Source organism: Danio rerio, chromosome 1 (assembly GCF_049306965.1).
Source record: "Danio rerio strain Tuebingen ecotype United States chromosome 1, GRCz12tu, whole genome shotgun sequence".
NCBI classification, from domain to species: domain Eukaryota; kingdom Metazoa; phylum Chordata; class Actinopteri; order Cypriniformes; family Danionidae; genus Danio; species Danio rerio.
This window is the reverse complement of record NC_133176.1, coordinates 15,313,828-15,326,366: the sequence shown is the minus strand read 5'-3', so window position 1 is coordinate 15,326,366 and position 12,539 is coordinate 15,313,828. Positions and strand designations below refer to the sequence as shown.

At 35.4% G+C, this 12,539-nt stretch overlaps 1 protein-coding gene across 37 annotated transcripts in view; it reads left to right on the top strand.

The window, feature by feature from the left end:
• LOC137489979 (uncharacterized) overlaps nucleotides 1-12,539 on the top strand; it is a 656,302-nt gene that overhangs the window by 999 nt on the left and 642,764 nt on the right. The window lies entirely within an intron of this gene.

Below are 12,539 nucleotides of genomic sequence, written 5' to 3'. Positions count from 1 at the left end.
ATTAGCGGAGTTAGACCACCATCTCCTGGGCTGAGTCGGTGTTGCATGTACAAACACACTTGATTCGCAACCGCAAGGGGCGCTTCTGCATTTTAAATCTTCATTTTTTTTGGATTATTATCATAAAACATATTATTAACGTTATCATAGACACAAAATAAACACCAGAAATGATGATTTCTAGATTTTAATGTTAGGTTATGAACAGCTATGGGAAACATTTTAATTTACTTAAAAACCTTTTCAATGTATTTTAATTGTAAATCAGACACATGACAGCAGCAAATACACAATTACATTATATATATATATAATACTATATTAGGTTAGGTTAAGTTTGACTTCCCCAAAGGGAATTTCACATGTCACAGCAGAGCTCTCCATAGTAAAAATAGATAAATAAGTTACATATACATATAAAAACACTAATAAAATTAAATTTCATACTGCACACCTTAGTTCCAAAAAACAACGAGTAAACACTTGTCCATATCTAATATCTAATTCAGTTCAGCACAATTCATCTGGTATGACTTTGGTTATACAATCTGATCACTGTTGGTAAAAAAGACTTCCTGTATCTTTCTCTGTAACACTGGGGTTGAATTAATCTTGTACTAAAAGAGCTTGCACACGCTTGGACTGTATCAAAAAGGGGATGACTATCGTGATTCATTATACTGACAATTTTGTCCAGCATTCGATCATGTGCAATCTCTTCTATGGTAGGTAGTACACATCCCACAACAGAACCTGCCCTTTTTATAAGCTTATTTATATATGTATGTATAATATTGCCTAAGAACAAAAGTCGGAAATGGGTATCCTGGTTACCCTGACAATAATTTAGCGGAGCTGCCCAATACCCAAACTTGTTAACCCGTATTCAACTGAATTAACAACCTTCTATCAACATAGAAGTTAACTGAGAAAGCTAGAGAGGAGCAGAAGACGAAGTAATGATAAAGAAAGAGCAGAGTTTATTAAATAATCTTATTGCATGTGTTTTAATGCTCAGACTTCATCTGATCAGGATAAATCCAAAAAGTGTTATTTTGCCCCAAACAACAGCAATGGAAAATTACCACATTATAACATTGTCCAGTGACAATACAGACCTTCTTTTACTCATGAAAACAAGTGTTGAATCCACACATTAATAAGATCATAACAACATGGGGAAAAAGAGGATATAATAATAAAGTAATAAATATAGGAAATTAGTAATAAAAAATGTAAAAAAAAAAATAATAAAATAAAATAATCAATAATAATCAAATCTTTATCTATTAAGCAATAATATGATATAATGATAATTATATACAGTTCTCAGCATAATTGAGCACACCCCATTTTGAAAATATTTTTTTCCATTTCTCAATGAATATAGACAATGTATTTTGAAGCATTTAAACAAAACAGATTTGTTACACAGATATATTTATTAAATTAACATTTTATCATTCACCAAATGTCAACAAACATTTTTAGAAATTGAAAGATAATACAATTAAAGTCAAGCTAATTATTGCAAAATAAATTACAACCTACAAAATTTCAACTACATTTTTCAAAAAAAAAAATTTTTGATTCTCTTGATTTTTTCCACTTTAAAAAAAAAACGTTGTATTTAATATTTTTCTTTAACATATACATTTGAGTGTACTAGTTTTTGGACAGTTATTGTTAGTTATTTTGTGAGATAAGCTCCAGATTTGGCTGCCATCATTATAATCTTTAGTGTCATATAATTTTTCAGAGATCATTCTGATTTGCTGAGCAAGAAAAAAAAATGTCTATAAATGCATTTGTAATGTTACAAAAGATTTTGTCACCACTATTTTTGCTTTTAAAATATGCAGCGTCAGCCCGCGTTATTAATATTAATTATTATTAAAATAAGATAAAATATGATCATGCCTTGATTTTTTAATTATTTAATTAGGACAGTAATGTCTGACTTTGCTTAGACTAAATCCTGCTAAAGAATTTGCCCTCTCATGTGGTTTGTAATGTAATGGGCAGCACAAATGTCTTGATACCTCAGGCTGTTGATGTTGCCATCCACTCTGCAGATCTCTTGCACATCCCCATACTGAATGTAACCCCAAACCATGATTTTTCCATTACCAATCTTGACTGATTTACATGAGCATCTTGGGTCCATGCGGGTTCCAATAGGTCTTCTGCAGTATTTGTGGTGATTGGGATGCAGTTCAAAAGACAACTCATAGAAAAAAAAATTACCTTCGCCACTTTACAAATGATCTATAGAAGTCAAGATATTATTTGTGGCTCTTACAACAGGGATTGACGACAAGTCTTTTGTCAGGTAGTGTATGTTATGCAGATGCACTCCCTTATAAAATAATAATACATGTTATTACAGAAGTTAATTACAGATTCAATAAAAATGTAAGTACAATGTAAAACATGCATGTGTAAAATAATAATAAGTGCATTGTACCAAATGATCCATTTAAATGTAAGTATATAATAATTAAGGCTACTGAATATAAAGTGGGACCATAGTATCAATTGCAGAATGCCATTAACAAAGAAGCCTTGTTATAGTAGATGCAATGCTTATTTATTCATCTGTAATCATTGGGGTTGCAAAATATATCTCCATTATAATATCAAATTCTTCTTTGCTCTTCCAAACGCCTTGCGGCTTTCGGTTATGATGAAGCAGAGTATCGACACCAACAGTGATGGGAGCAGGTGGTGTTAAATGCTGATAAAACCTGCTTTTGGGTTGATCTGATCTTTCTTTCAGGTCCCTTGGGCAAACACATGGGCTCTTATTCATGAAACTGGAGCAGAATAAACTTGTGCATGAATCGTTCATAAATCCATTTGCTGTAAATTGTTGCATTCGGTTCAATAGGACAGAGGAAGTACAGGCCCATTTTTCACAGAGGCCCATTCTGTGATATGAATGAGATTTTTCTACCATTTTTATATGTTGCCGATTCCCAGTAGATCCATACATCCCTCATTTTCATTTATAAATGATAAGATATACAAACCAATTGGACATGCTTGAACAGGTAGAGGATCCACTTTGGATTCAGCGGCGCCTGTAGCTTATGAGGTTTAATGAAGCATAGATGCAAGATGGAGCCAGATTTGTAAGAACAGTGAGGGGTATGATAAATTATAACACATTAGATTACCTAAAGCCTCATTTATTATAGCGGGATGAAGGAAAGAGGACCATAAATGTACGAATTGGGAACGAATAATAAATTGAAAGGGAAAAATAATTTCAATGCATGGTGGAGACAGGACAAAGATGAAAATATCTGTATATAATATGTAATAACGTGGATGATGTGTGTGTGTGTGTGTGTGTGTGTGTGTGTGTGAATGTTCTAGATCTTAATTAATTCTCATAAATTAGAATGTGTTGTGTTTAATTTTATTACTGAATGTTAAAAGAACTAACATGTGTTTTAACCTCTAAAATAACAGATATGATTTAAAACCACTAAAATATAATTCAGCATTTATTTGATCACGATTACTGCAAAAGCAGCAATTTTCAATTTTCTGCTTCAATTTTTTGTTAAAATCGTGATATTTCTGCCCAGGATTATTTAATGAATAGAAAGTTTAATAAAACAATCAAATATAAATATTTTTAACATTATAAATGTTAGTTTGGTTTAATTCAACCCTTGATGAATAAAATAACTCCTTAAAAAAAGAGGGGAGCTTAAACCTTTGAATATTTTCCCTTTGAAATATCTCTTATATATTTATATTAAACTTCTCTTTATATATAGATGTTTCGGACGTTCATTATGCAGCTAGCATGCAGCTCTGCATACTAATATAGATGCATCAACATAAATACAGATAAGAGCAAACCTAGCTGTGACCGATTGTCTGGATAGCAGTGTCCCTGCTGGTAGATGTTAAAACTACACTATTCAAAAAAAAAAAAAAAAAAAAAAGAGATCTCTTCTGACAGCCTTTCTAAAGTAGCTATTTATTCATACTTAATATCTTTTTATGCAGGGAACATAAATCACAGTTATTTCACAATAGTATAATAAATGTTTCAGCGGCGCCCCATTTGTTTTTGGAGGGATTTGAAAGGCATGAAATAGACTTTTCTTCTGTCTTCTGCCTTTCATGTCACAGCTCAGGATAGTTCTGGGACTGTGAGATGAATGAGGAGGCTGACGGATGACTCCAGGTGTTACTTGGTGTGCACCTGTTTTTTGTGCAAATCTTCTCTGCGCACATAAGAGCACTTCAGCACATTTATCAGTGAATGGCGCCCACTGAGAGCAGAACATGCTCACGCTGTTCCAAAAAGCCAAAAGGCAGAGCCAAATTAAAAAGAATTTAATTGGTGCCAGAAAAGAGGATATTATTAAACTTAATTCAGTCGTCTTAAGATCTCTTGATTAGTCAAGATTGACTCTTTCCTTTTCTGAAAGCTGTTTCTTTTTGAGTTACTTTATTCATCTTAGAGGAATGCAATTTATGCTGCATGTTGGAGGTTGAGAATTCTGTCGTGTTTTTGAAAGGTTTCCGCTTAATTGACCTGGATCACGTTGACTCATTTTTAAACTCAAGGTTGTCATTATTCGTGGCTAACTTAAAGCCCTCAGCTGGATTTCAGTAGAAGATCATGGTAAAATTCAGAGATGTGGTGAATCTGCGGTGAATCTGCTCTCTGATTTGATCCCCCCCTCAGGTCATCACTGTCACTGGACTTAGCTTGATGCTAGGCTAATGAGTATTGCCTGAGGCGGGATGGTTGCTGGGACATGACCTTTTTGGCGTCGTGTTCATTATCTCCTCTCAGTCAGACTCCCTCCATTCCAGTCCTTTTTCATCCCTAATCCTTTTTTTGTGGACACGGATGACAGGAAAACTGTCAGAATTTGGTGAGAAGAATTTTTAGCTGTCCCAAATGATGTACAATACACTGTGTACTTACTTACTGTGTACTCAATTGTCTAGTGTATGAACTTTATAAAGTTCTTTTGTCACTCAACAACAGTCTGAAAGCCCCGCCGCCTCCTCTACTACATTATTTAAGCTGCACCAGTTGAGTGCATGAAGCATCCAGCATGCCACTCTTTGGTTTTTTAGTTTTCAATTCAATTCATGTTTATTTCTATAGCGCTTTTAAGTGAAGTTTTTAAACTAATTTCGAGAGGAGCACGTGATATAATTGACAGCAGCTGGCCACCTATCTACACTCATTAGTTAGCCAATCAGATCTATCCTAACCCACTATAAGTAGCCTAGCTAGATATTACTCCCTTATCTTCGTTTTCCGAAGAAACCCCCCATCCACCCCTTTCTCCTCCTTTTCTCCTTTACAAAAAGGGGAGCTCTCGAGAACCACCTGATCTCGTACTCCCCTCACATGCTCTATGAACCTGGCGGGAGCCCTGGGCTCAACTATCTCCGAGCTCAGGGTTCTCTCCCGGGACAGCATGCCAAACCTGCTTACAGCTGTCAAGCAATATCTAAGTGTGAACTCTTGAATGTACCAATGTGACAATGCCCAGCAAGCCAGTGGCCACAGTGGGGAGAAACAAACTTCACCAATTGATGAAAGTGAAGGAAAAAAACTTGAGAAAAAGCAGGCTTAGTTGGGCACATCCATTTCTCCTCTGCCCAAACTTCCTGTGTGGAGCTGCAGTCTAGGCACCAGGGTTCAACTACTAGAATTCTATAGAATTATAGCAGGCATTCTGACCGTATAAGACGTCATATTGTGACATCATATTTACATTTAAAGCTTCTATTGAGATATTAAATTGAAGCTTTGAATATCTGTCATCTGTCACCCCGCTGCAAACTGAAAAGCGAGGGTGCGATAAGGTGGACAATTGAGCGAGGGGCACTTTCATTCATTTTTGTGGAGCATTTTTTTATCCAAGAGAAAAAAGGGCATGTGTTCTGAGACCTGAATGAGCATGTGCCTGATTGTCATCACCCTAAACTTTTTTTTATTTTTTATTACAGCCTATAAATGTATAGTTATGCTACATTAGACCACCCGTTTCACTTTATCTTATACACTTCTACAAGCAGGGGAAAAAGCTTTTTCACAGCACCGTATATGTTGTTTTGATAGATACAGTTAAAGTCAGAATTATTATTCCCCCTGAATTATTAGCCTCCCTATAATTTCTGTTTAACGGAGAGAAGATTTTTTCAACACATTTCTAAACATAATAGTTTTAATAACTCATTTCTAATAACTGATTTATTCTATCTTTGCCATGATGACAGCAAATAATATTTTGCTAGATATTTTTCAAGACACTTCAATACAGCTTAAAGTGACATTTAAAGGCTTAACTAGGTTAATTAGGGTAACTAGGCAGGTTAGGGTAATCAGGGAAGTTATTATTTAACGATGGTTTGTTCTGTAAATTATTGAAAAAAAATGTAGGCTAAGGGGCCGATCACAACGAACACGCGAGGCGAACCGCATTGCCTTTTTTTGTTGACAAGAAAGAAAGGAGCGCAGTGCGCTTTATGTCACTAGGCAATGACTGAATGTACTGTAGTAATGTGCGAGAGTGTTGCTGTTGATATTAATATAATTTTAATAATTAGTAATATTGTGATATTAATGATTTGTGAAGTCATACAACTCTGGATAACCCAAAATAGCAACCACAAGTGTCTCCTCCATCTTCAAGTCTCCGTTGTTGTCTTGACAACACAAACACTGCAGGTACCTCAACTGAAACCCCGCCTCTGCTTTCATTTGATTGGAGAATGAAAAGATGCGAGTGACGTAACACACATTTTCCGCTCAGAGTTGACTTTTTTTCAACTGAGAGCGCATGGCGCGCAATAGCAAAAATGAGAGGCGCAGCAGGCGGTTGTAAACCTTTCAAAAGAGGCACCTTTTAACGCATAAAGTGCATTCGGTGTGATCGGCCCCTAAAGGGGCTAATACTTTTGAACTTAAAATTGTTTTAAAAAAATTAAAAACTGCTTTTATTCTAGCTGAAATAAAACAAGACTTTCTTCAGAAGAATTTTTTTTATTGAACTTACTGTGAAAATTTCCTTGCTCTGTCTTTGTCAACATTATTTAGGAAATATTTAAAAAAGCAGAAAAAAATCAAAGGGGGGCTAATAATTCTGACTTCAACTGTATATCTGAAGTAAAGTTATGATTTTGTTAGCAGGAAGTTGATAGGCAACAGAGTCAAGCATATCTATAGTCACTTGGAAAAGTAGCAGACACTGAAATGCATTTTGTAATTTTAATAAAATAACGATGTTAAAAGGAAATATACACATATTTTGTTAAAGTCAGGAAATTATAGGTATTTATATTATAATTCAACAAAGTTATTAAATTGTAAACATTAAAATTTGTAAAAATGACTGCCTTGGTAGTTCTAGTGTCAAATAAGTTCATACAACTGTCCTTTCGTCTTCTCTCACAACCAATAATACTGCATTTCTAATTTATAGTCCCCTCATGCATTGACTTCAATGCTTTTCTTACCAGGCTTCTCTCTACATTTCTTCATCAACTACAACTGGTTCCAAATTTGAACACACTACACCAATTTTGTCATGACAACTCTGTGAGAGATTTAGTATGGAAATCAGAGTTGCCAGATCTAGGGGACTTTTTCCAGCCCAAAAGCAGTCCAAAACTCGCCCAAACGCACAAAATATTAGAATAACATTTAGTTTAATTTTGATTTATTTAAAATTAAAAATTAACTTAGTGTGTGGAATGCCTTCCACACTGAGGAAGGCATTTTGCCGAAACGATTGTGTCTTTAAATCACCTGAAGAATGTAAGAAGTAAAAATAAAAACAGTAGCAATTGCTTGATGAGTGCGAATCATTACCTTTTTGGATATATAGGCTATGGCAGGGGTGGGCAAACTCGGTCCTGGAGGGCCGTTGTCCTGCACAGTTTTGCTCCAACACTAATCAAACACACCTGAACATGGTAATCAGTGTTTTCAAAATCACTAGATATCTATAAGCAGGTGTTTTTGATTGGAGTTGGAGCTAAACTGTGCAGGACACCGGCCCTCCAGGACAGAGTTTGCCCACCCCTGGGCTATGGTCATATATTCCAAACAGAAAATATTCTAAGGGCAGTCCAATTGAGGTGAAAATCATCAAAAATACTGGCTGTAGTTTGCAACTTAAAAAAATCGCTAGCAGGGAAAGAGTTAATAAAAGTTTTTACAAACAATTAAAAATTTGTATTATAAAATACACTCACCGGCCAGTTTATTAGGTACACCTGTCCAACTGCTCATTAACCCACATTTCTAATCAGCCAATCACATGGCAGCAACTCAATGCATTTAGGCATGTAGACATGGTTAAGACGATCTGCTGCAGTCAAACCGAGAAAACCAAGAGAAAATATCCAGTGAGAAGCGGTTCTGTGGGCGCAAATGCCTTGTTGATGCTAGATTATTGAGGTAAGAGGAGAATGGCCAGACTGGTTCCAGCTGATAGACAGGCAACAGTAACTCAAAAAACCACTAGTTACAACTGAGGAATGCAGAAGAGCATCTCTGAACACACAACATGTCAACCTTGAGGTGGATGAAGAACAGCAGCAGAAGACCATACCAGATCCACTGGCAAATTGGACAATAGAAGATTGGAAAAACATTGCCTGGTCTGATGAGTCTCAATTTCTGCTGTGATATTTGGATGGTAGGCATTATGGGGGGATCCATCCATTTTCTTGGCAAACTTTGGGCCCATTAGTACTAATTGAACATTTTGTCAACACCACAGCCTATCTGATGGCTACTTCCACAAATCATCTCAGACTGGTTTCTTGAACATGACAATGACTGTGGAGGCCCTTGGGGTACATAGAAGTCATTGTCATGTTCAAGAAACCAGGATGTGCAGCCGATAAATCTGCAGCAACTGCGTGATGCTATCATGTTAATATGGATCAAAATCTCAATAAAGTGACGGGTGAGTGTATGTTGTGTAATCTTTATTAAAGTTGCAAACAATATAATTTCTAGTGACCGGATGTTTGAAACTCTAAAAATGTTTACACATTCACAGGCCTTAAAGGGATAATTCCCTAAAAAAATAAAAATTTACTCCCTCTTTATTTAACCTCCACTTGTTTCAAATGTTTATGAGTTCTTAAAATATCATCGTTTTGTGTCCAATATACAAAACAAACCCATAAATGTTTGAAACAAGTGGAGAGTGAAATGAAAATAGTGAGTAAATTTTAATTTTTGGGTGAACTATCTCATTAAAAATGCATGCAGGTGATAAACTTTTACTCCATTATAATTAAACTCTGCACTGATTGTAATCAACTATAATCCCAACTCAACGTTGCATATTCTAAGATTTAAATGTAGTGGACGCACATATTGCGATATCGATTTTTTTTTTTTCTATTTTGAATGAACAATCTTTTTAATGTTTTGCGTTTGTTATGTTGGTGTGTTTTCAAATATTTCAGGTCAATTTTTTTTTTTTTTGCTTAAGGCTAGAAGTTTTCAAATCTGAACATCTTTATTAAACACTAGACATCATTCACTTGCCAAGTTTACAAGTGGTTGCAGAGAAAAACTGGGCATCATACACCAAATGACTGGAGATCACACACTACCAGACTTTCATGTAATTCCAAACACAAGAAACACATGCGAAAACATGTGCCTTGTTGCTCGGTGATGCATGGAAATTTAAAACAGTATGTGTTCTAAAACTCATACATGTTTGATATCCTTCAACAAGATGGAATCATCATCTGTTGCCCATCATACACTTTAGTTTTCTGTTAAATCTGTCAGCACTGATTGCCCAAAAACTGGCTCTAACTTTGGGCAAATAGAACTCATTCAGATAGCAAAATCTGTGCAAAAGTATAGTGTACTTGGCCTAAGATGCAATGATTTATTAGAATTGGAGAGGATATTTTGAGCTCTGAAAGTTACTATTGAGCATGTTTTCACAGTACATTAAACACTTTTATCTTCAAAGATCAAGGAAATTCTGATTCTTTAAGATCTGACCGCTTTAATACATTTATTTAAATATTCAATTGAAGAAAGCGGCATAGAGCAAGACGAGAGTAGTGAGAACTAAAAACTATTGATTCAAGAACCCCTGCAGCAAAGACCTCAACTGGTTGCCAGAAAATGTTTTGGATCCTGCTGTTCTAGTGTCCTGTTGATCAACCAGCAGAATGGCTCTAATGCTACTAAGCCACCAAAATCCCAGCATGCGATCCACATCTGCAATATAAAGCATTAGCGATCTTAAATAAGACTGGGTGATATGGCCAAACAAATTGCCACTATTATTTAATCACAGACCTATCCGCATGTAAACAACATTAACTCTAGCTGTGCTTTTAAGTGTGATTCAGTGAATGAATAAACTGTCCCTGTGACTTAACTGAGTAGCCATTTCATTTCATTAATGCATAACAATTGCATTAAATATTCAATCATTTTTATTATATCACCCAGTCCTACTCCTTAAAATAAAGCTGTGATGACTTAATGAAAAACCTTTAAGATTTGTAGCAACTTTTCATTTATGTGTGACAAATATTTTTTAAAAAAATGCATATTTTTTGTATTTGTCATATTTATCTGTACTTTATTAGACTATTTTTATTTTAGCAAACCTTTACTTTTACCTCACCAAATTCCAAAACAAAATATTGTACAACAGTGGTCTCCAAACGTTTTAATCCCTGCAGACCAGTCAACACTAGACAATTTTACCACGGCCCTCTCGGTGACCATCTACCATTTTTTTAGAGTTTGACAAGCTGACAAAACATTGCTCTGATAAATATTTTATGTTTGGAGAAAATTAAAATTGGGGACCGCACTGTTGTACATGTTCTAAATGAACCTGAGAAAAAATTATTTTAAATAGGAAAAATGGTCATGCTCCGAAACAAGATGTTAATTTCCCGAAGAAGCTAAGTTGTACAAGTTAACCTGTTAAATGGGATCACAAATTGCACTGAACAATTAAATGGTGAATTGGACTGACATCTTTCCCAGAGATGGGTTGTGGCTGGAAGGGCATCCGCTGCGTAAAAACTTGCTGGATAAATTGGCGGTTCATTCCGCTGTGGCGACCCTGGTTTAATAAAGGCACTAAGCCGACAAGAAGGTAAATGAATTAATTGGACTGACATCTGTGAATGGGTTAGCAACCCATTGATTCAAATTATTTGTCCAGGGTGAATCTCTAGTAAATGAATCAATGATTCAAAAGATTCACTCAGAGTGAGTCTCCAGTAATTGAATCGCTAATTTTACTATGTCTGAATGGCGTTTTGTGTGTGGCTAGGGCTCTACATGTTTTCACTTGAATAATCATGAATTGTCAGTGTGGTTATTGGAGTGTGAAAGTATTTGTGATTCTAACATTTTTGAAAAACTTTATTGCAAAATAAACATTCATCAATAAGTACTCTTGTTACTTAATATAATTAATTTTCAACTATTCTTGTACTTTAACTATAAAGTGATATTGAAAAGGAGGACTTTTTGTTTTACTTCTACTGGATATTTTATTAGGGTATCTGTACTTTTACCTTTACAAGTGTCTAATGTGGTTGCCCATCACTGAAATCCTCAGATAAGTAAAATATTCTTCATACTACATTACATATAATACACTTTCTGACAAAAGTCTTGTCGTCAAACTCAGTTGTAAGTACAACTAATAATAACTTGACTTCTAGTTGATCATTTTGAAAAGTGGCAGACAGTAGATTTTTCAGATGAATCATCTGTTGAACTGCATCCCATTAATCACAAATACTGCAGAAGACCTATTGGAACCCACATGGACCCAAGATTCTCACAGAAATCAGTCAAGTTTGGTGATAGAAATATCATGGTCTGGGGTTACATTCAGTATAGTGGCATGCGAGAAATCTGCAGAGTGGATGGCAACATCAACAGCCTGAAATATTAAGACATTTGTGCTGCAGAATACATTTCAAACCACCAAAGAGGGCAAATTCTTCAGCAGGATAGTGCTCATACTTCAGCCTCCACATCAGAGTTCCTGAAAGCAAAGAAGGTCAAGACACTCCAGGATTGGCCAGCACAGTCACCAGACATGAACATTATTGAGCATGTCGGAGTAAGGTAAAGGCATTGAGGATAAATCCAGAAAATCTTGATGAGCTCTGGGAGTTCTGCAATAATGCTTTCTATGCCATTCCAGACTTTATTAATAAGTTATTTGAGTCATTGCAGAGATGGATGCAGTCATCTAAGCTCATGGGGTCATACACATTATTCATTATTTTCCCACTGCACCATGACTTTATATTTTATACAAGTGACAAAACTTTTGTTTAAGCAAAGTCAGACCTTACTGTCCTAATTAAATAATTACAAATCAAGGCATGATGTGCTATTTTGGTAAAATAAGCGTAATCTAGAGGCATTTACCTTTCATATAAGCCACTTCCGATACCAAATGATCAACTAGAAGTCAAGTAATTATTTGCTGTTCCAAAAACTTGGATAGGCGACA